The 21502-nt window shown below is 42.8% G+C and overlaps 1 protein-coding gene across 1 annotated transcript in view; it reads left to right on the forward strand.

Annotated features, from left to right (window-relative positions):
- Positions 1–21502, forward strand: part of LOC126101592 (uncharacterized) — a 228287-nt gene that overhangs the window by 146167 nt on the left and 60618 nt on the right. The window lies entirely within an intron of this gene.

The raw sequence follows: 21502 nt of genomic DNA on the forward strand, positions 1-21502 counted from the left end.
TAAGAGATTTGCAGATGTTTGATATGTGAGAACAGTCTCCTTACAACGGCGCCGAGACTGGCAGCGGGCCGTTGTGTTGGGTTCGACCGAGCAAAAACTGCATGGCCATTATGTAGCAGCTGTCTTCCCCACTAAAGTACGCTGTCGTACTCCAGCTGGTAACAGGCAGCCGAACAAGAACTCTCCTACCTCCCCCTCCCCATGTATTGACGGTGGTATCTAACAAAGAGACTTAGCGAACATTCACCGACACTGCTGGAAGCAGTTAGCGGCGACTTGATAGCAGAAACACTCCGGGCATGTGCTGAATTACAGGAAACTTTAAAACTGAGCATGTTTAAAAAAAAAGTCGATGCGGCTACAGAACACAGTTACACTGAAGATGAAAACATCGTGGGCACGTGAACTAAGCGCGTTGTAGGCTGTGAAAATGAACAAGTATTTGGGCAAGTGTAACATGTAGAGAAAAGAAGACGATCTGAATTAACATGGTCCACAGATGGCCATAACGAAAGAAAAAGAAGAAATACCAGAGCGCGAAGCCGGTGCTTTGTTATTTGCACGAGAAATTAGCTCCAGCTTTTGCTATTTTGAAAGGACGATCCAGCTGTCTCTTATACACTGAAGAGCCAAAGAAACTGGTACACTTGCCTACTGTCGTGTAGGGCCTCCGTGAGCAAGCAGACGTGGCGTGGACTCGACTAATGTCTGAAGTAGTGCTGGACTCCATGAATCCTGCAGGGCTGTCCATAAATCCGTAAGAGCACCAGGTGGTGCAGATCTCTTCTGAACAGCACGTTGCAAGGCATCACAGATATGCTCAATAATGTTCTTGTCTGGGGAGTTTGTTGGCCAGCGGAAGTGTTTAAACTCAGAAGAGTGTTCGTGGAGCCATTCCGTAGCAATTCTGGACGTGTGGCGTGTCGCATTGTCCTGCTGGAATTGCCCAAGTCCTTCGGAAAGCACAATAGACATAAATGGATGCAGGTGATCAGACAGGATGCTTACGTGCGTGTCACCTGTCAGAGTCGTATCTAGACGTATCAGAGGTCCCATATCACTCAACAGCACACGCCCCACACCATTACAGAGCTTCTACCAGCTTGAACAGTCCCCTGCCGACATGAAGGGATCATGAATTCATGAGGTTGTCTCCACACCCGTACACGTCCATCGGCTGGATACGATTTGAAACGAGACGCGTCCGACAAGGCAACAATACAGTGACGGTGTTGACGGGCCCAGGATAGGCGTAGAGCTTTGTGTCGTGCAGTCATCAAGGGTACACGAGTGGGCCTTCGGCTCCGAGAGCCCATATCGATGATATTTCGTTGAATGGTTCACATGCTGACACTTGCTCATGGCCCAGCAGCCGGCCGCTGTGACCAAGCGGCTCTAGGCGGTTCAGTCCGGAACCGTGCTGCTACACGGTCGCAGGTTCGAATCCTGCCTCGGACCTGGATGTGTGTGATGTCCTTAGGTTAGTTAGGTTTACGTAGTTCTGAGTCTAGGGGACTGATGACCACAGATGTGAAGTCCCATTGTGCTTACAGCCATTTGAACCAATGGCCCAGTATTGAAATCTGCAGCAGTTTGCGGAAGGCTTGCACTTCTGTCACGTTGAACGATTCTCCTCAGTCGTCGTTGGTCCCTTTCTCGCAGGATTTATTTGCGCCCAGAGCAATGTAGAACATTTGATGTTTTACCGGATTCCTGATATTCACGATACACTCGTGAAATGGTCATACGGGAAAATCCCCACCTCATCGCTGCCTAGGAGGTGCTGTGCCCTACCGCCCGTGCGCCGACTGTAACACCACCTTCAAACTCACTTAAATGTTGATAACACTCCATTGTAACAGCAGTAACCGATCTAACAACTGCGTCAGACACTTGTTGTCTTATATAGGCGTTACCGACCGCAGCGCCGTATTCAGTCTGTTTATATATATCTGTATTTGAATATGCATGCCTGTGCCAGTTTCTTTGGCGCTTCAGTGTACATATCCCTGTAATTTTCAGTGAATTCCTGGGTTATTTTTATCGTTTCAACTGCTTCACAAACCAAAATAACACCGTTTCCGTCGACGTCCAGAAAGGCTTAAGAAGCACAACGAATCGATATCGTATGGTCAGATGATTTCAGAGACCGTGAGGATTAGAATCTTTGATTTACCTGTCGTTATGGGCAATTTATTCTGAGACAGTCGCGCACTGACAAGTTATCCTGTTATGGAATTACGTTTGCTGTCAGTCGCTTCTCGTGCTCATCTTGAAGGTCGACCAGGGTCCGTAGAAGAGAGCAGTTCACCAGAAAGTGCAGCCTGCTGTGAAGTCCTTGAAAAATGCCGCCGCACAGATCCACTCTTAACCGTCTCTTAGCAAGCAGCGAAAACAGCTTGCTCCCGAAGCAGCAGAAAAAGAATGCGTCATTCGACACCGGAAGGTCGTAAATGATGCGTCGAAAGATTCGCTTGTAGTGGTCTGCTGCACGTCATGGTGATCGATAAACTTGGCTGTTTGATAGGCGTCAGTGTCGAACAGGCCCCCCACAACCGCACGAGTGGTCGACTGTGAAGAGCGGACAAATTGAATAGCTGGGCGGCGGCCATTAGAGTGGTAAACTGACGCGCGGATTTCGAATGTTTATACATCGCTTTTGGTTATAAAATGCCTTCCCTAGAGTTAGGCCACAAACATAATGCCTCATTTAATTACGTTACTACAGTATTGTTTTTCATTTATGAACAAACAGCATCTAGTCACTGTTTATGAATTTATCTTACGTACTACATGGAATCTGCCGTAGCTAAAAGTTATGTACTGGACCCCTAGCATTTTTCGTAGTTCATTTTCAAAAGATGTACGCAAAATGCATCAAAATACTCGAAGATTTGCCCACTATATTAATAGATATTTTCTGACTCTACCTTGCTTTAGATTTTATGACGAGAAGTGCGTTATATACGGCATAGTGCTTTGGCAACTCACGACCAAATTATCAAGTTTCAACCTAACCTAGACCATGAAAACACTACCGATCAGCCAACTTTCTTCAAAATGATCAGAACATATAAAATGGTATTCTGTCTGTCGGAAACCTTGCCTCCTGACAGCGTGTAACCATTTTTGTAACAGCTGTGGTTTTGAGAGAGGAAACCTGCAAATAGATGCTCAGACATTATGCTAATACCGTGTTACAAAAACATTTATTAAGCAAGTGCACTGACATACAAAACAACTTAAAATATTCACATACCTGTGAAATGTAATATTCGTTCCTTTCTCGAATTTATTTGTACAATTAATCGCTGCACAATTCGTCACCATTGTACTTCTTTTGACTGGAACGTACAGACAGTAGAATTACGAGTAACAAATACTGTATGTACACCCCAACAAATATACAACGTTGAATCAGGGTCTTCATAAACAACAATACTACACAACACATCAGACTACAACCACTATAATGGCGTCCAGCCGAAGGTTCAAATTGTCCCGCGACTGCAGCGCCATCAGTGAGTCTAGTTATTTTTTACAAGGTCTTTGGTGTCGAATAACACTGAAGTGACAAAAAGTCCTGGAATAGCGGTACGCACGTATACAGGCGGCAGCAGTGTGGCCTGCACAAGGTATGAAAGGGCAGGCCACTGGCGTGGCTGTCATTTGCACTCAGGTGATTCGTGTGAAAAGGCAGACTTTGCCACTCTGACGTGTGCTGCTCACCGTACATTTCCACGCGGCAATCTGGCCAGATGTTTGGTTTCCTCCTTATTTAAAGGAGAAGGCACTTCGCGTGCCCCGATTGCAGAGGAAGTGGTTGCCAACGCTTCCTTGGTCTGTACGAAAAATTTCTTTTGCTATAACTTCCTCTTGTTCGTTTGTGAGAGCCATATTCCTTTATTTTCGTTTGCGAACAAATATGGGCGTGGCACCTGAACAGAATACAAGAACGAGGGATACATTTCGTCTTGTCGTGTAAATAAAATTGCATTCCATGTTTTTGTCGTACATCCAGTTTACGCAATAAATAAAGCCGAGACTAAAATCTCGCACAATGATACTTCGAAAATACAAGAAAACGCTAATTCCAGTAGCCAACCGAAGTCACAAATGGTTTTATTGACGAACATATTGTTGTTTCATTCTCATCGGATGACTTGCGTCTTCGCAACTAAAATTTTCTTAAAATTTTATGTTTGTGGCGTCCACAGCCTCGACGTATTCTGAGAACGAAAACATAATCCAAGTAGGATGTATTCAGAAATAAAAAGAATACAGCCTACGTGGACTATGTTTTGATTCTCAAAATGTTCTTGTTGTTGTGATTTTGCTTGAATAATTTTGTGCGAGTGGTAAGAAACCGGCAACAGTTTGGAACATGTGTCTAGTCTTAAAAGTCTCTCTCCTTCCCTTCTCTCTATACGTTATGTCTCGCAAGGAAAAGAATAATCGTGTTGATCGCTAAACTGACGTCTTAACTGAAGTGGCTTCCTCATTCCAGTTCTTTGCTGTGCGTTTTCGTTTGATTTCGTCTATATATTTTTGGATTTTAGTAGGGGCAGAAAGTACAGTGCACGATTTTTCTGTGCTACGCCAGTATCTAGTGTTTCCATTTGATTCTACAGTGGAAGCTGTAGTTCTCAGCGGTAGGGAGCCTTTCTCTTTTTCCAGTATCCCTTCATCCTGGCGTTATGAAGGTCTTTTCCTGGCGCCAGATTCATTCCCACTCCACGGCGCAGTCGGATGGCCTGAATGAAGTTCTTACTTATCCCTGTTGTTCTCATTGGGACGGATATTTAAATGTTCTCCTTCTTCTGCGAACAAATTTCATTCACCTGACACTGGCTGTTTCTCCTCTGGAGACAGCGGTGAGGTTTCTTGAGGGAAGTCTAGGACTGTTCGTCCTTGCATCAACTGAATATGAAACTGGAAGCCTGTATAAGTAAGAGGAAACGGTAGACCAGAGAGAGAGAGAGAGAGAGAGAGAGAGAGAGAGAGAGAGAGAGAGAGAGAAATGGCACGATCAGCAGGTGATACATCCGGAGCGGGAAACGGTAAATGCTGTAAAATAATCAGAAACTGACATGAACCTTTTGACACACAGTTGGAATCATATATATTAATTCTCATCATCCCTTTTTCTCGACACATCCTAATCGTACAGAGATGAATGAGGTACCGTAAGAACGATTTCTGACACTGCATACCGATTTTGTGCTGAAACTTACTATTTCCGAAAAATTGTAACAACAGTGACTTTTAGCTAAGCTAGGCAAAAGGGCATCATGGATGCCCAGCTTCATCCTATATTTTACGAAGCTAACTTCTTAAATACGAATAAGAGATTCCCTTTTCATATTATCTTATTACAAATACAATTTTGGCCGGCCGTTGTGGCCGAGCGGTTCTAGGCGCTTCAGTCTGGAACCTGCGACCGAACCGCTGAATCTTTCCATTAGTAAATGGGGTATGTTCTCCACTGACTCGGTTGTTTTAACCCCCTCCACTGACGGAATGACCCACTTCCCAATTCCGTATGTATAAAACCAATACGGACTTGTAGCTGTCACGCCTTTGCGCTTACTGCTACGTATTTTAACTGTAAATAGCTCAGTCCCAATGGTAAGAGGCAGTAGTGAATTCACGTAGTTAATATTTGAATCCAGCACAGCTGCCACAAGCTCAGCTCACTTTTACTCCACTCCTACCCTCGCCATTGCACCACATTAACTAGGTGCTACGTGGACCTTGCTAAATTCACTTGCGTATACATTTTTGACCGTTACTCGCCAGTATTTACCTAATGATTAGTACACTCCTAACCGGACTATTTCCCTAAGAGCTGTGATGATTGAACGGGTTCGATCCACGGCCTACAGTGCCCTACAGTTCACACGGTAACACTGCCTACCTGACCCACTTAACTTGGTAGTGAGCTTATGTATCCAATCACCACTGCTAGCAGCAGTGGATAATCCTATCAGCACGACGAGAGCAGCAGACTTACCGTCGAATCCTCCTGAAAATACTTATAACTACGGCCGCCAGCTCTGAAGGAGCAAAAGAATAAATCAATTTTTGGCTCGTTTCAAAGTGAAATGGCTTGAGTTGAATTTAAACTTAATTCTGAATATTACTATTTCTGATCATTCTAGATGATTCTACAAAGCAAATACTCTCTCAATTTCTGTGAGTTGGCTTGGTAATTACCACCAAGACAGTTTATGCAACTTGGGTTAACAAAATTCTATCCTTCAACTTATTTAATGATTTTGGATATTAATCTTTGGACCATTGATACAGAATTAGTTAAGTGACTTTACTTGAAAGGTTGCTCAGAAAAATTTAAGTAACTGTAAATAGGCGACTCATTCTGGTGTGACCATTGCTCTTTTCAACAATCTTATACGCTAAAGTATTCTACAACCAAAAGAATTGTAAATGAAAGAGGCGATGGTGTCCTCAGTCTGATTTCACTATACTATGTTTGAGGTTACTACACTTTACAATGAACAACATGCGTCATAATTTTACTCATTACTATATTCTGTCCTCTGCACTTGCATAAAAGAAAACTGGTATTCTCCTTTTACATGTATACAAAGTTCGACTTAACAATTGCAAGCAGTCTTGCCTTGGGTAGACGTGTCGGTGCTGGTGGTGAGATGCATGTGGCTAACGCAGCTCTTCACGCCTCATGCCCTTAATGGCGGCTGGAACTATGAGCTGTAGCACTCGTATAAGCTACTGCACGTCCGCCATAAAATCTGGGCACAGGAACTCTTACAATCAGCCCCAGTGGCATAGAGGCGGCTTCAACAACCATTCGTCGCGTTTTACTCCAAAAACGGCGACGATATTCGCCTCTTCGCTGTTGCACAATCACTTTTGCGTGAGCACAGTTACGCACGTCCGATCACGTCAACACTCCCCAGGCCATTCCATTGTTCAGTCCCTGTGTCTCCAGCTACCCCTAGCTACGCTCGTATCACCAAGAGTGGGGGCGTTCCCCTACCACCTTTTTACCGAAATCATTTAGTATTTAAGAATATTTATATTTACTACCCTGGAGTCCATACCAGTCATAATAATTTACTACTAGCGCTTTACAACATTAAATTATACAGTAATAACTTATAATTACCAAGAAAAAGAATACATTTGACTCTGAGAGCTTAGCGCATTGTCTGACAGGCAGCGCTAATTTCCAGTTTCGCCAATAGATGGCATCAGGGTGCACTCCCTGGCAGTCTCACACAAGCGCGCCCGTTTCAGACGCGCGGGCTCCAAATTACTGTCAGCCCACCATCATTTCAGTTCCGTTACAAACCGCGCGACCACTACGGTCGCAGGTTTGAATCCTGCCTCGGGCATGGATGTATGTGATGTCCTTGGGTTAGTTAGGTTTAAGTAGTTGTAAGTTCTAGGGGACTGATGACCCATAGTGCTCAGAGTCATTTGAACAAATACAATTTTATTTATTTTTACTTTCCTGTACGAATTTACCTTCCCAGACCTGATTTGCATCCCCATAGTGGTGCTAATAGCGGCACTCTTGTGCGGCTGGTGCAAAATTTGAATAGTCGTCTTTCAGATGTGGAGACACGCCTATCAGCTTCCGTTTCCTCGCACAACTCCTTCTTGGTGTTGCTATTTTTTCTCCGTCAGTGTATGTCTATAATTACAATAATGTTTCTGGCTCTGATAATTTTGTAAATAAAAACGCGACAGACTTAAATGTACATCGCGATTTTCAGTTGCACAAGTGACTATGGCAAAATAATATAAGCTATTAGCTACGTAGAAGTGGCCTTCCGTCGAAGAATAGGAAAAAGTAACCCTGTTTTAAGGACACGTGGGTTTAAGGAGAATGATAGCTTTCGGTTTGGAGAAACTCACTGTCATACATGAGTGAAAACCGTAGTTGTGCTGTCTGGAAGGCCGGCCACGTGCGATGTCACGTGGGAAGAGGCGCTGGAGGATCCAGGCAGCGCGCCATCCGCGACCTTCCCACGGAGTCCTGAGTAGTGAGCTGCGTCGTCAACCGGAGGTCCCTGCGCGTCGTTCCAGGCTGGTGCAAGCAGGCTGGCCAACGCGACAGCGCTGTCGAACCTTTGCCACCTTCAGATCCCTGATCGCCGGAAAAATGTGAACATTTGCAGGTAGACTCGTACACTGCGCCGCTGACTTAACTTTTCAGTCACTTTGTAGTGAAATAGTTGCTCTGTGTCTATTTTGTCACACCTTTATTTATCCATCGCATCAAACCTTTAGTTCAGTTTATCTTTGTTTCACTCCTGCTAATTACGTTTTATGTGTTTAACAGTGCAGTGAAGGAAAGGCTGGAAAGTTGGTAGAATATGCTTAAAGGCTATTCAAAAGAAACGAACCTGAAGACAGTACTGTGGAAAGGGCAGAAGAAGTATCATATTTCCCATTTCATTCGTGCTAGTCGAAACAAGGCATCTATTCACTCGGATTTACTAAGCTCATTTGAAGAACGTACCGTAACAAAATTAGTTTACCTGGTATGCAGGTTGTATGAGACGGGAGAAACATTCTCAGACTTCATAAAGAATGTAGTAAGCTCAATTTCAAGAAAATAGGTGTGAACATTACCGAACCATTAGAACACTAAGACATGGTTGAAAAATACTGACACGAATTACTTACAGAATGCTAAAACTGTTAGAAGCTGATTTTGGAGATCAGTTTGAATTCCGGGGAAATGTGAGAATATCCGAGGCAATACTGACCCTACGACTTAGCTTAGGAAATGAGCCAAAGAAAGATAATCCTGCGTTTAAAGCATTTGCTTACTTTGAGAAACTGTCAAGACTCTCTTTGTAATTCTAGTGGTACCAAACATAAATACAGCAAGCGAAAGATTATCCACAACCTGCACAAAACAGTGCAAAGTCGAAGGACATGAAAGGGAAGCAGTAGTTGAGAAGGGAGTGAGACAGGGTTGTACCCTGTCCGTAGGTTATTCAGTGTGTTCATTGAACAAGCAGTAAAGGAAGAAAAGAAGAAAAAGTAAAAACTTTCAGGTTTGCAAATGAAATTGTAATTATGTCAGATAAGGCAATGGCTCGGGAGGACAGTTGAACGGAATAGATAGTGTCTTGAAAAGGTGCTATAAGATGAATAACTTTGAACTTGACAGCATGTTAAGTGTGCTGCAATATATTTTGAAGACATAAAAACAAATACTTTGGCGTAAAAGGCCGAAACTGGGCTGTATGTTAATAAACAATAAAACAGTCAAATGGCGGCGTGTTGCTAAAAAATGGCGGTGTGTTGCTAAAAAAAAGGCAACGGAATACAACCCAATCAAGTTAGTCGTTGTTGAGGAGATTAGATTAGAAAATGAGACATGAAAAGTGGTCGACCAGTCTTCTATTTGGGCGGTGAAATAACATGATGGCTGAAGTAGAGGGGATATAAAATACAGACTGACAGTAGGAAGAGAAGCGGTTCTGAAAAAGAGATATTTGTTGACGGAGATATAAATTTAAGTGTTAGGAAGTTTTTTCTGAAGGTATTTGGCTGGTCTGTAGCCTTGTGTCAAGGTGGAATGTGGACGATGCACATTGCAGACAAGAAGAGAATACAAGCTTTTGTAATTGATGCCACAGAAGAACGTTGAATATCAAATGGGAGGATCGAATAACTAATGCAAAGGTATTGAATGAAATTAGGAAAAAAAGAAATTTGTGGCGTAATTTAACTAATAGAAAGAATCGCTTGAAAGTACACTTTATGAAGGAATCCTCAGTTTGCTAATGAGTGGGTGTGTGGTAGTGGAGGTGAGCTGGAGATTTGCTGCTATTTGTGAATTATGGAAATCGATTTTTAATGTTGAATCTACCGATAATTTGTTGTTTAGTACGTATATATTCATAACATGCTCTTTAGCCTATTAGAATGAAACATCGACGAAAAAGAGAAGTTTACATGTGGAAGACGTTATTTGCCGTAGCGCTCGGGAGCGGCACTGACTGTTTGGATGATTCTAATACAGGGTACCAGTACCCCCATTGATAGGCGCACAACTCTCTGGTCTGTTACTGGAACATTGTAGCGTATCGGTTTTAACCGGAAGATAAACTATTGTATCATCAAAAATACCTATTAAGCGTTTTATGGCCGCGTTGGCGGCGTGTGTTCTTGCATTTGCATGATGTAACTGTAGGTCTTTTCATTAGCTACTAGAAAGGTTGCAATGTATTGTTTGCGTAATTATCAAAAGTTATTTTTTGATCCAGAAAGATCGGCCCCATAATTCGTTTTTCATTAATTCTACACCAGACTCATGTTTTCACGTCATGTATAAGCTCTTTAGTGCAACTGATGAGGATTTTCAGAACTCCAACATCGACTGACCTGCCAAGTTCACGACCATCAGCCACGGTCGCCGAGCTGAGAGTCCATGCTGCTCCAAACGCCGCCGAACTGTTCGTGCAGATGGTTGTCGTCTTGCAGACGTCCCCATGTGTTGACTCAGAGATCGACACGTGGCTGCACGATCCGTTACAGGCATGCGGATAAGATGCTTGTCATCTCGACTGCTAGTGATACGAGGCCGTTGGGATCCAGCACGGTGTTCCGTATTACCCTCCTGAACCCACCGATTCCATATTCTGCTAACAGTCATTGGATCTCGACGAACACGAGCAGCGATACGATAAACCTGAATCGCGATAGGCTACAATCCGACCTTTATCAAAGTCGGAAACGTGGTGGTACGCATTTCTCCTCCTTACGCGAGGCATCACAACAACGTTTCACCAGGCAACGCTGGTCAACTGCTGTTTGTGTATGACAAATCGGTTGGAAACTTTCCTCATGTCAGCACGTTGTAGGTGTCGCCACCGGCGCCAACCTTGTGTGAATGCTCTGAAAAGCTAATCATTTGCATATCGCAGCATCTTCTTCCTGTCGGTTAAATTTCGCGTCTGTAGCACGTCATCTTCGTGGTGTAGCAATTTTAATGGCCAGTAATGTATTTGTTTTTTGGTCCTTTTCGATCCCTTATGATTAATATTCGCAAAATATTCGTTAACAGCTCTTTCTAACATGCACCTGTTCTGATATTTAGCGTAACAGTCGTGCCATCTGCAAACAAAAACAGTTTTGGCCGTACCGAATCACTTCTGACAAAACTGGAGGTGGAGGTTAGACCGCGGGAACAGTGACAGTTGCAGCAAACAGGTTAAATGTACGTGACTAGCCAGTGAACACGCGTTATCCCGTACACGGTTGCCAGCACGCAGCCCTACGTTTTCCTGCTCATTACCTGTGGAACCCCGCGGTGACGTCACGCGTGACGCTGGCTGCTCGCTCGTGAAGACCAAGGACGCAGGCTGGGAGGCGCGAGCCGCGATGCTTCGCGTTGTTAACCTCAGCACGCAGGCAGGCAGGCAGGCAGGCGCGGTTGCGGAACGAACTGCGAGGTGCAAGTGTACTGCTACTGACAGATTGCCTGTTGCCTTGTGTCTAGGCTTCTTCGGCCGACGCGTATTTGATGATTTTTTTGACCTTTCAGCAGGACAAGTAGCTGGCATTGTCAAAGCTTCACCCTCCATTGCTGGTGGTGGACCAGTTGTAACCTCCCCCTCACTTATCGACCTTAATGACAGTGAAAAATTAAACCGCGTGTGCCTAATGGAAATTTGGGAAAAGCAATCGTCACCGAAGTTAATCTGTCGGTAAAGAGGGAGGAAAGGGTTACATCTAAATGAAAGGAAAAATGCTAATGAAACTGGTGGAAATTAATTTTGAAAAGGGGTAAAGTTAATAAAGAAAGTAAATGTGCAGCCGTTACGTTAACAATTAACTAGCGGTAATTAGGTATTTGAGATTTGGGGGAAATTACGGTCGCCAGTCCTAAGGACAATCACTATAGTAACTGAAAAAGAAAGCTTATTACACATATAATTAGCACTAGAAGCGTGGCAACTGAAGGTTGACACGTGTAGTGTGAAAACTGAAAGTTTGTCAGAAGTAATAAATTTCCCTACACTCTGACTTAATTTAGCAAAAGAATTAATAAAACCGGAAAATCGAAAGTTAATTTAGTGACTGAAGTTAATAGTGAGCTTTCTTTCTGAAGCACATCGAAATTCAGTAACATCCGGTTAGTCTTGGACTACCTCAACAATCATTTCAAAAGCTACTTGAATCTACGCAATTTAGAAATAAGAGATTTAACTTTGATCTTGAATTAAATGATTCTGGACAATTAACAATAGTAAAATTTAGTACGTACCAAGCTAAGCTGCAGTCACAGGTAAGCTAAAATATGGTAACAAAACTCGCACTCTTAATTTGTGCTTGTGTAATCTGAATATTGTAGCCAGCTATGAATACTTTAATTGAACTTTGAAATTAAAGCAGTGAAATAGAATTAGCTATATTACTTTAATGCTGGTGTTTGAATTTCAATGACACTCGGTTCATTTCGGAAAAGGAAGGGACCCTGCTTGGTAATGCAGTTGGGACAATGAGCAACAAAGGTTCATGCTACATTGCTGTAATTTTGTGATTTGAACAGTTTGAACAGCTGAGGTCTACCATACAGTTCTAAAACTTTACGTGCTTCCAGTCTTCCTTGTTGGTCGATTGAAGGTTTGAAGCCGTCGATCGAGGAGGTGGCGACAGTCACTCATTGTCGGCCGTCGCTGTTGCAGAAGCTGGATGTTGGCGCGCCATCTTCTCGACACGGTCACCAGACGAAACGGGCTCTTGATGTGCGCCAGCTAATGCTTCCCGTCCGCGACACCGTGTCAGAAACTATCATAGCAATTCGAGCGCAATTACATGCTGCCAATCCCCGAAAGCGCGGCAACTCGCGGGAGCGTCACACAACACACCTGCTCAACCGCACTACTCCAGCCAGACTCTCTCTGCTCAGCCCGCGCTCCACGCGGCAGAGTTAACACTACCAAAGATCCTACACACTTTGATTCTTCACACGACCTATCGACGTAATCGTTCGATAGCAGTCTTCCCTAGGCAAGACCCAGCGTTAAAATACAAATAATATTTACGAAACAAACCAATTATACATCGACATAAATGTATAAATATATATATATATATATACAAACAGTAAAACAATTACAATATACAAAGAGACAGAAATGTCATATCTTGAGGTAACAAAGCAAGGAAAAAAATAATAGTACAATAGATGGAAATAGGAGGATATGCATTTCCGGCGTTACACAGTGTCGAGCTCACTTCCGCATTGTGCGAGCAGTGGTGGCGAACTTCATCCAGGGACGAAATCCGAGCACGTGTTCCAGGTTCTGTGTCACCAAAGACCATGTGAAACCGTCTGTTTGCGACAGGGTTAAGATGACATGTGCCTCTGGCCAGAAGCCACGACACCGCCAACCATGAGGTACTCGGGCGTCGATGAAGAGTCAACTGGAGAGTGGAATGGCGCTCTGTTGTCTTCAGTGATGAAGAGAGGGTTCTGTCTCTATGCGAGTGACGGACGTACACATGCATGACGTAGACATGGTGAGATGGCTATTCCAGAGTGCATTCAACCACGATGCTCTCAGTTCCTATTCCAGACTTCATGATGTGGGGCCAACAGTCACAACTCGTGGTCTAATCTACAACTATATGCATACTCTGCAAATCGCACTTAAGTGCCTGGCAGAGGGTTCATCGAACCACCTTCACAACAATTATCTTTTACTCCAATCTCAAAGAGCGCGAGGAAGAAACGAGCACCTGTACCTTTCCGTGCGAGAACTGATTTCCCTTCTTTTATTATGATGATCGTTTTTCCCTGTGTAGGTCGGCGTCAACAAAATATTTACGCATTCGGAGGAGAAAGCTGAAGACGGAAATTTCGTGAAAAGATTCCGCCGCAACGAAAACCGCCTTTGTTTTAATGGTGTTCACACCAAATCCCGTATCATGTCCGTGTCATTCTCTCCCCTATTTGTCGATAGTAAAAAACGTGCTACTCTTCTCTGAACTTTCTCGATGTACTCCCTTAATCCTGTCTGATAAGGTTCCCACACCGGGAAGCAGTACTCCAAAACAAGACAGACAAGCGTAGTGTAGGCAGCCTCTTTAGTAGATCTGTAGCGTTTTCTAAGTGTTCTGCCGATAAAACGCAGTCGTTGGTTCGCCGTCCCCACAGCATTTTCTGTGTGTTCTTTCCAATTTAAGTTCTTTGTAATTGTCATTCCTTTGTATTTTGTTGAATTCTCGGCCTTAAGATTTGACTGATTTATCGTGTAACCTAAGTTTAATGGATTGTTTGTAGCATCATGTGGATGACCTCACTCTTTTCATTATTTAGGGTCAGCTACCAATATTCGCAATAACAAACAGATATATTTTCTAAATCGTTTTGCAATTTGTTTTGATCTTCTGATGACTTTACTAGTCGATAAACGACAGCGTCATTTGCAAACAACCTTTGACGACTGCAGTCAGATTGTGTCGTTGTAGATGAGGAAGAGCAGAGGGCCTATAAACTAGATTGGCGTTTGTGCAGGGTAAACTAACCAGTGGCCGGTACATTCTGTAGACTGTTTTCCCCATGCTGCTGTCATTTCCTTGGCAGGAGGGTGTCGTGCTTTTCCAGCTGGACAGTCGACGTCCAGATACGGCTTCTCTGACGCCACGCGCTCTTCATGGTGTACAACAACTGCCCTGACCAGGAATACCCCCAGATCTCCCACCAGCTCAACGCGCGTGGGACGTGATGAAGCGGAAACTTACTCATTCTCCAGGACCTGCAAAAACCATTGCAAAAAAAAAAGGGGGGGGGGGTCAAGATACTTCGGACAATCTATCGCAGGATGGTATTTCGTGCCTTTGTGATCGTTTGCATGCGAGAGAACTCACCTGCGTTGCCTCAAGAGAAGGGCACTCTTGAGTATTGATGCGACGATTTGGGCGCTTTGCACGGTGAACGTGTGTTACATTTGGTCTGAATTTATTATATACTCCTACAACGATGAACTACCTATAACCTCACTTGTCAATAAAATTACATTGTCGTTTAGGGTATTACATGTTTTTCGGCTGTGTATTTTATTGTTAGCCGGCCGCGGTGGTCTAGCGGTTCTAGGCGCTCAGTCCGGAACCGCGGGACTGCTACGGTCGCAGGTTCGAATCCTTCGTCGGGCATGGATGTGTGTGATGCCCTTAGGTTAGTTAGGTTTAAGTAGTTCTAAGTTATAGGGGACTGATGACCACAGATGTTAAGTCCCATAGTGCTCAGAGCCATTTGAACCATTTTATTGTTATTAAAACTTAGACAACTGTGATATGTTAATAGTGAGAGTGTAAGCAATTTATGGTTGGGGGAGGAGAAAATAAGAAACTATGTCACACCCACGAACCCAACACTGAATCTGTGTATGTTATGAGAGGGTTAGTAATATTTTGTCGCATGACCTATTTTGTCTTGCACAGGCATCTATATGTAAGAACTATCGCACTCAAGAAATGTGCTGTTTTAAATATTTTCAAGAGTATGTGTTCAGTGTCACGAATGTTACTTGGTGGACATGTGAATAACTTTTGTGGATAGGCGACGTCTACCTTCCGTATCTCCGAAAACGTCGATAACGTGAAAGCCAACTCGTCCTTTCTTCACATGGCATTAGGATAAAGACAGTCGCTTGGATACAGTATTTCTTGACTTCCAAAAAGCATTTGACTCTGCACCAGACATACACGTAATATCGATAGCACGATCATATGGGGTACAGGCGAAATTTGTGACTGGACTGAGGATTTATTGGTGTGGTGGGCGCAGCGTGTTATGCTGAGTGGAGAGTCATCGGCAGATGTCGAAGTACGTGGGGACTTCAAAAAGCAATCTACACGTTATTACGGCAGGCCAACTAACTTCTGAGTACTGCATTTCAATTCAACACTTTGAAGTGTAGTGCAACACAAATGTGTCACATTATTTTTCAACATATTCGCCAAATCTCTGTAAACAATAAGTGGAACGCTCTACCAGTTGTTCAGCTGCTCGACGACAGAAATCCGCTCCTAGGTCACGGAGACATTCAATTGTCGAAAAATCTGCGGTTACTGCGATTCAGTTCCTCAGTTGTCTGGGCATTGTCGTCTGTGCCGTGTCGAGGACCTTCCTTCCCTCTCACAATCACGCACGGCCTTTATTGAAATGGACGGCACCTTTTCACTGCGGCTGGATGCGAAGCTGCATTCGCTCCATGTACCGCCAGAATTTCACGGTGAATATGCGTGCAATTTAGACATTTTGCCGACAGGAATCGTATTGTCCCGTGTACTTCAATTTTAGAGAAACGGTACGTTTCCAGTTGCGGCCCCACTTCACTCGTACATTGTGGCGTATCTGTTATCCGTACTGCAGCAGAACTGCGTCTGCGGGGAACCCAGAACATCTACTCTCTTCTGACAAAGCTCCACTCTTGTTGCGCAGTAATCTTAGCGTACGACGACATGTGTGACTTACTTTTTGAATTCCTCTCGTAACTTCAGGTGTGCCCCAGGTGAGTATGTCGGGATCCTTGCTATTTACATTGTATGTCAATGACTTTGCAGGCACTATTAATAGTAACCTCATACTTTTCGCAGATCATGCCAGTTATCTGTAACGAAGTACTGTGTGAAAAAAGTTGCGCAGATATTCAATCAGATCCAAGAACAGAGACCAGGCAGAGTTCCTGAAGTGATGTCCCTCCACGCCCTCCGCATTCTGCTAGACTAACTAAAAACACTATACTGGACTTTCGTTGGGAACTCATTCAACACCCTCCCCATTCACCTGATCTTCCGCCCTCAGATTTTCAGCTACTCCGCTCTCTATCGAACAACCTCCAAGGAACTTCCTTTCCGGATGAAAATGCGCTCCGATAAAGGCTCGAGTGCTTCGCCTCTAAACCACGTAATTTCTACAGTCACAGAATCGAAAAGCTACACCAGCGTTGAGGGAGAATATATTATTGATGACTAAAGTCTCTGTTAAGTGTATCTTTTATGTTTATTAAACTTGTGGAAAAACGCACCAACCTAACACGTACGACTAACAGGCGATATTGAACGTATGCAAAGAAGGGTAGCAGGTTTGTTTCATTCATGTAAGAGTCTCATGGAGGTGCTGAAAGTATTGAACCGGCAAACACTTTTAAGACAGACGCAAACTATCGCTAGAAAGCCCTAGAGACCATGAGTACTGTTGACTCTAGGTATATACTGAAACCCTCTTCGCGTCGCTCCCATAGGGACCGCGCAGACGAGATTAATTTCAGTTCCCACTGACGCCTTTAACTCTCGCACGGTATCAGCTATGTTTGGGGTCATTTTTGATGCCAGTAATTCTAACGACTTTATGACGATAAAAAATAGAATATTTCCACAAAAAGAACCACGATTTATTCAGACACCCAAGCACGATGTTGAAATTATAATTCCATAGTTGCTTGCTATAATAAGCTACGTACAAGTTGTACTAGCTATATTTGAAGTATGAAAACGTATATATTACTAAGTTTGTTTAGTTCCAAAAATTATTTTAACACAAAATATTCATGTAGCGCACACCATCTAACAACACTGTAATTAATTAATTTTGAAAATCTCGTTGTGGCTCGGAAAATAGATACGCCATACGTCGTTACGTGTTGACTTGAACGTTTAAGTAGTTCCTTTGTTCGTCTGTTTCGTTTTTGTCAGTGTTAAAATGCTAACCACTGAAGAACGTGGCAGTAAATACACAGTTTCAGTTCGTCAAACATTTAATTCAGTTTTCCGGGAGACAACACTCCCACATCGCGATACTGTGCGACATTTGATTAACAAATTTCGAAGTACGGGTTCTGTGACAGATGCACCGAGAAGCGGTCACCCTAGCGTTTTGTCTGACGATAAACTACTCGATATTTCCGATAAAATGTCCACGAGTCCGAACAAGTCAGTAAGAAAACTCGCCCAGGAAATCGATGTTAGTGTCAGAACGGCCCACACAGCTGTAAAGAAAAAATTAGAACTTTTCCCATACAAAGTGACAGTCGTACAAAAACTGAAAAATACTGTTCATGGCAAAAGACAGCATTATTGTCAATTTTTTAAAATTTCGTTCAATAAAATGGAACGGATATTCTTAATGAAACGTTTTTCACTGATGAGGCGTGGTTTCATTTATCCGGGTACATGAACTCGCAAAATTCTCGTATGTGCAGTACTGCAAATCCACTGTGTATTCATGAGGAACCACTTCATTCTGTGAAAACAGGAGTTTGGATTGCAATTTCTAGACGTCGGATTATGGGTCCCATATTTTTCAACGAAACAATAAACGCACAACGATACTGCAGTGAGTTCCATTTCGGTATATTCACTGCGGCAACGGCACGCACGGCTAACAGTCATACGGCACTGCGGAGAGACTTTTCTAACACCCCGTATTATTAGTGAACCAAAGAATGCCTGCAGTTCTGTAGAGTCAAGTTCAGTCCAGCGTTCAAGATATGGATGTAGAATGTTACTGTCATCTGCACGATTATTGGTATGCATTACTATTACGCTCTTCATGTGATTGGTGATAGAAAGTCTGAGAATCAGCGCTTGTCTGTAACTGTGGTCTAAGATGACGTGGAATATATGCAGTTCACGTGTTACATTCCTTGAAGCTTGCTTGTATACATCAGGCGGTACTGTGTCGTATGTTATCTGTCTGCCCCCTTCTAGATACGAGAGTAGAACCACTAGTTTCCCGAATACCATCATCATCTTCACATTCACTCACATCCACTTCATCTCCGACCTACATATCTTCATCTATCTTATCTAAATCAGTATCATTTTCATCATCTTTTCCAACAATTGACGGAGTATCCCTACGAATCTTCTGTGAATCTGCAAAGGCCTGCTCGAGACTGAAGCCCCTTTCAAAACGTATATCAACATCCATGATGAATAAAATAATTAACATCACGTCTTACCTTAACAAAACGGAATTCCAAATCGTGAATTTGTCATAACAGTACACGTGTATGTATTTGGTACGATTTTTTTTACAACAATGGACGTCGATACTGAAAATCATATATTGTGTATCTGGGCTATTTTATGACACTATTGCAAAAATTTCAAATTATTGTACTACTAACCGTGATATAAACATAAATATTTTATCCAGCTATAATAAAAAAAAGGTCCATGAGAAACATGTCTGGAGGATGAGAAGTCTACAGTCACATTCTAACTGTTTCTTTGTAGTTAAACGAGCCTAAAAAGAACCCTGGGCCCTGACACCATGCGATGGTTAAGCAAAGATTCTTCCCGCGCTTCTTACTTGAATGAAACGGCAAAAAGCCATAATAACTGGTACAATGGGGAGTACCATCTGCTGTGTACTTTATCGTGCTTTACAGAATGCAGATGTAGATGTAGGCTGTGCCACACTGAGTTAGAGATAGGAAAAACCGACCGGTTAAAACCGATACCTGTATTTTAATTCCGACTAACCAGTATTTTTAGGTATTTATTTGTTATCGGTTATAACAAGAGATTTTTATCTTTTTCTAATAACCGGGTAAGAAACCAAAATATCTATTAGCTGTAGTAGCAGTACTAAATTTTTTCGTTTTTAAATAAATCTTTTTTTTTTTTTAAAGCGAGTAATATTTATTTTTAAAATGTGCATTGGTTTGAAATATATGGTTTTTGAAGAAAATGGGAAAACTGATGAGTGCTATATTAGTAACAATGCCGACAGAAACGAGCAACAGACACACGGCGTAAGAATTGATACGGCATTACTGAGACAATAATGTGCATGTTGCCATGTGGCGTGGCCTATGCGGTAAAGACCTGCCCCCGCGCTCACCTTGTTGTCTGTACGGTAGTTCCTCGCTGTCGTAACCGGACATCTGTTGCGTATCAGAATGGCACCAACCCAAGACTGTAAATATTTTACGAAGTGCAGTAGCAGTGAAGTAAAACGCTTTATTTGCTTTAAAAGATTAAACATTTGTCTCCCATTTCTATGAAAAAATAAAAGAGGAAGGAAATTACGGTAACAGCAATTCATTCACAGTTTACAATAAATATAAAAAGTAGCTGATGTACTATCTGTCTCTACATAATGTGCCTTCAGCCATTGAAAACGGACAAATTAAGACGAAAAACATAGTTCTTCAACGTCTGTTTACACATTTTAACACTGATTATTCTTAATGCCCAAACAGTGACATGATCACTTATTACAACATGATTTTTTGAGCAGAGTTTCAAAAAATTAGAATCAGTGGGAGAATCCTGGTGATTTTTTGTAGTATATTGAAACAATAAGCAATCAGTTGCATAAAGGAAATTTAATTTCTATGCAGATTTCGGGCACTTAGTGCCCTCCTGCAGAAGGCTGTACAGGAAAGTACACCACAAATAAGTAGAAGTCCTAAGAAGTTAGGGACCAAGAGCATTACAATATTTTAAATATTAAAAGATAAAAATAGTACATACTTATGCCTATCGCATTGTTTGCGAGTGTCAATATTAAAGTAAATACAACAAAAATGCCATGTTCCTAAAAATATATGAAGGAGCAATAAATAATACAATACTGAAACCATTAATACAAAAAGAGCTCTCAGATGCCTACATGTAGTTCACAGTGTGTGCAGAAAACTATAACGACGAAGCGAAACAAAGTGCAGACACATCACGCCAGAACATGAGCCAATCAGGCAACGATATGCGTATATTGAAATTGGTCCCAGATTTGGGGTGGAAGTGCGATAAAATAATAAAACAAAGTAACTATAGTTGGCATAAACAAAATTGTAAGTGGATGTCAGCAGTGTAGTAACTGGTTGCTTATTATTTCATTATACGAGGATTGCCCAGAAAGTAATGCACCGCATTTTTTCTTCAACAATTCTTTATTCAACATAATGAGAATTACACACCCGAAAGAATGGTGTTTTATCTACACATCCTATTTTTCCACATAACCTCCATCCCGTTCTATGGCCTCCCTCCAGCGCGGGACAAGGGCGTGTATGCCCTGTCGGTAGCAATCCTTGTCCTAGTGGCGGAGCCAGTGCTTCACTGTATGAATCACCTCCTCCTCCTCATCATCCTCAAAATGTCCTTCACGAATGCGTCTGTCCTCACAAATGACATCATCATCTCGCTGCAACACCACAGGTGTGACAGCCGTGAAAGGTCTCCCCGAGCGCTGCAATTCGTGGAGCTCCGCCGAACCGCTTCTGATGACCTCATCCTCCATGCCCAGCGACTAACTGTTCTTCAGTCGACAGCGGAAGCTCCACAGACTTTGCACAAGCGTTTGTGAATATTCCCCACAGTTTCTTAGCTGCAGTGAGAAATTCAATGACGGTACATTCTTGCAACGTACATCAACTACAAACGCCATTTTGAAACAATCCTGCAGCCACGTTATCTGGCGGAAGTGACGGAAACTTGGAGCGCTCACTCAGGAGACTTCAAGTAATAC

Source organism: Schistocerca cancellata, chromosome 9, assembly GCF_023864275.1.
Source record: "Schistocerca cancellata isolate TAMUIC-IGC-003103 chromosome 9, iqSchCanc2.1, whole genome shotgun sequence".
Taxonomy (NCBI): Eukaryota; Metazoa; Arthropoda; class Insecta; order Orthoptera; family Acrididae; genus Schistocerca; species Schistocerca cancellata.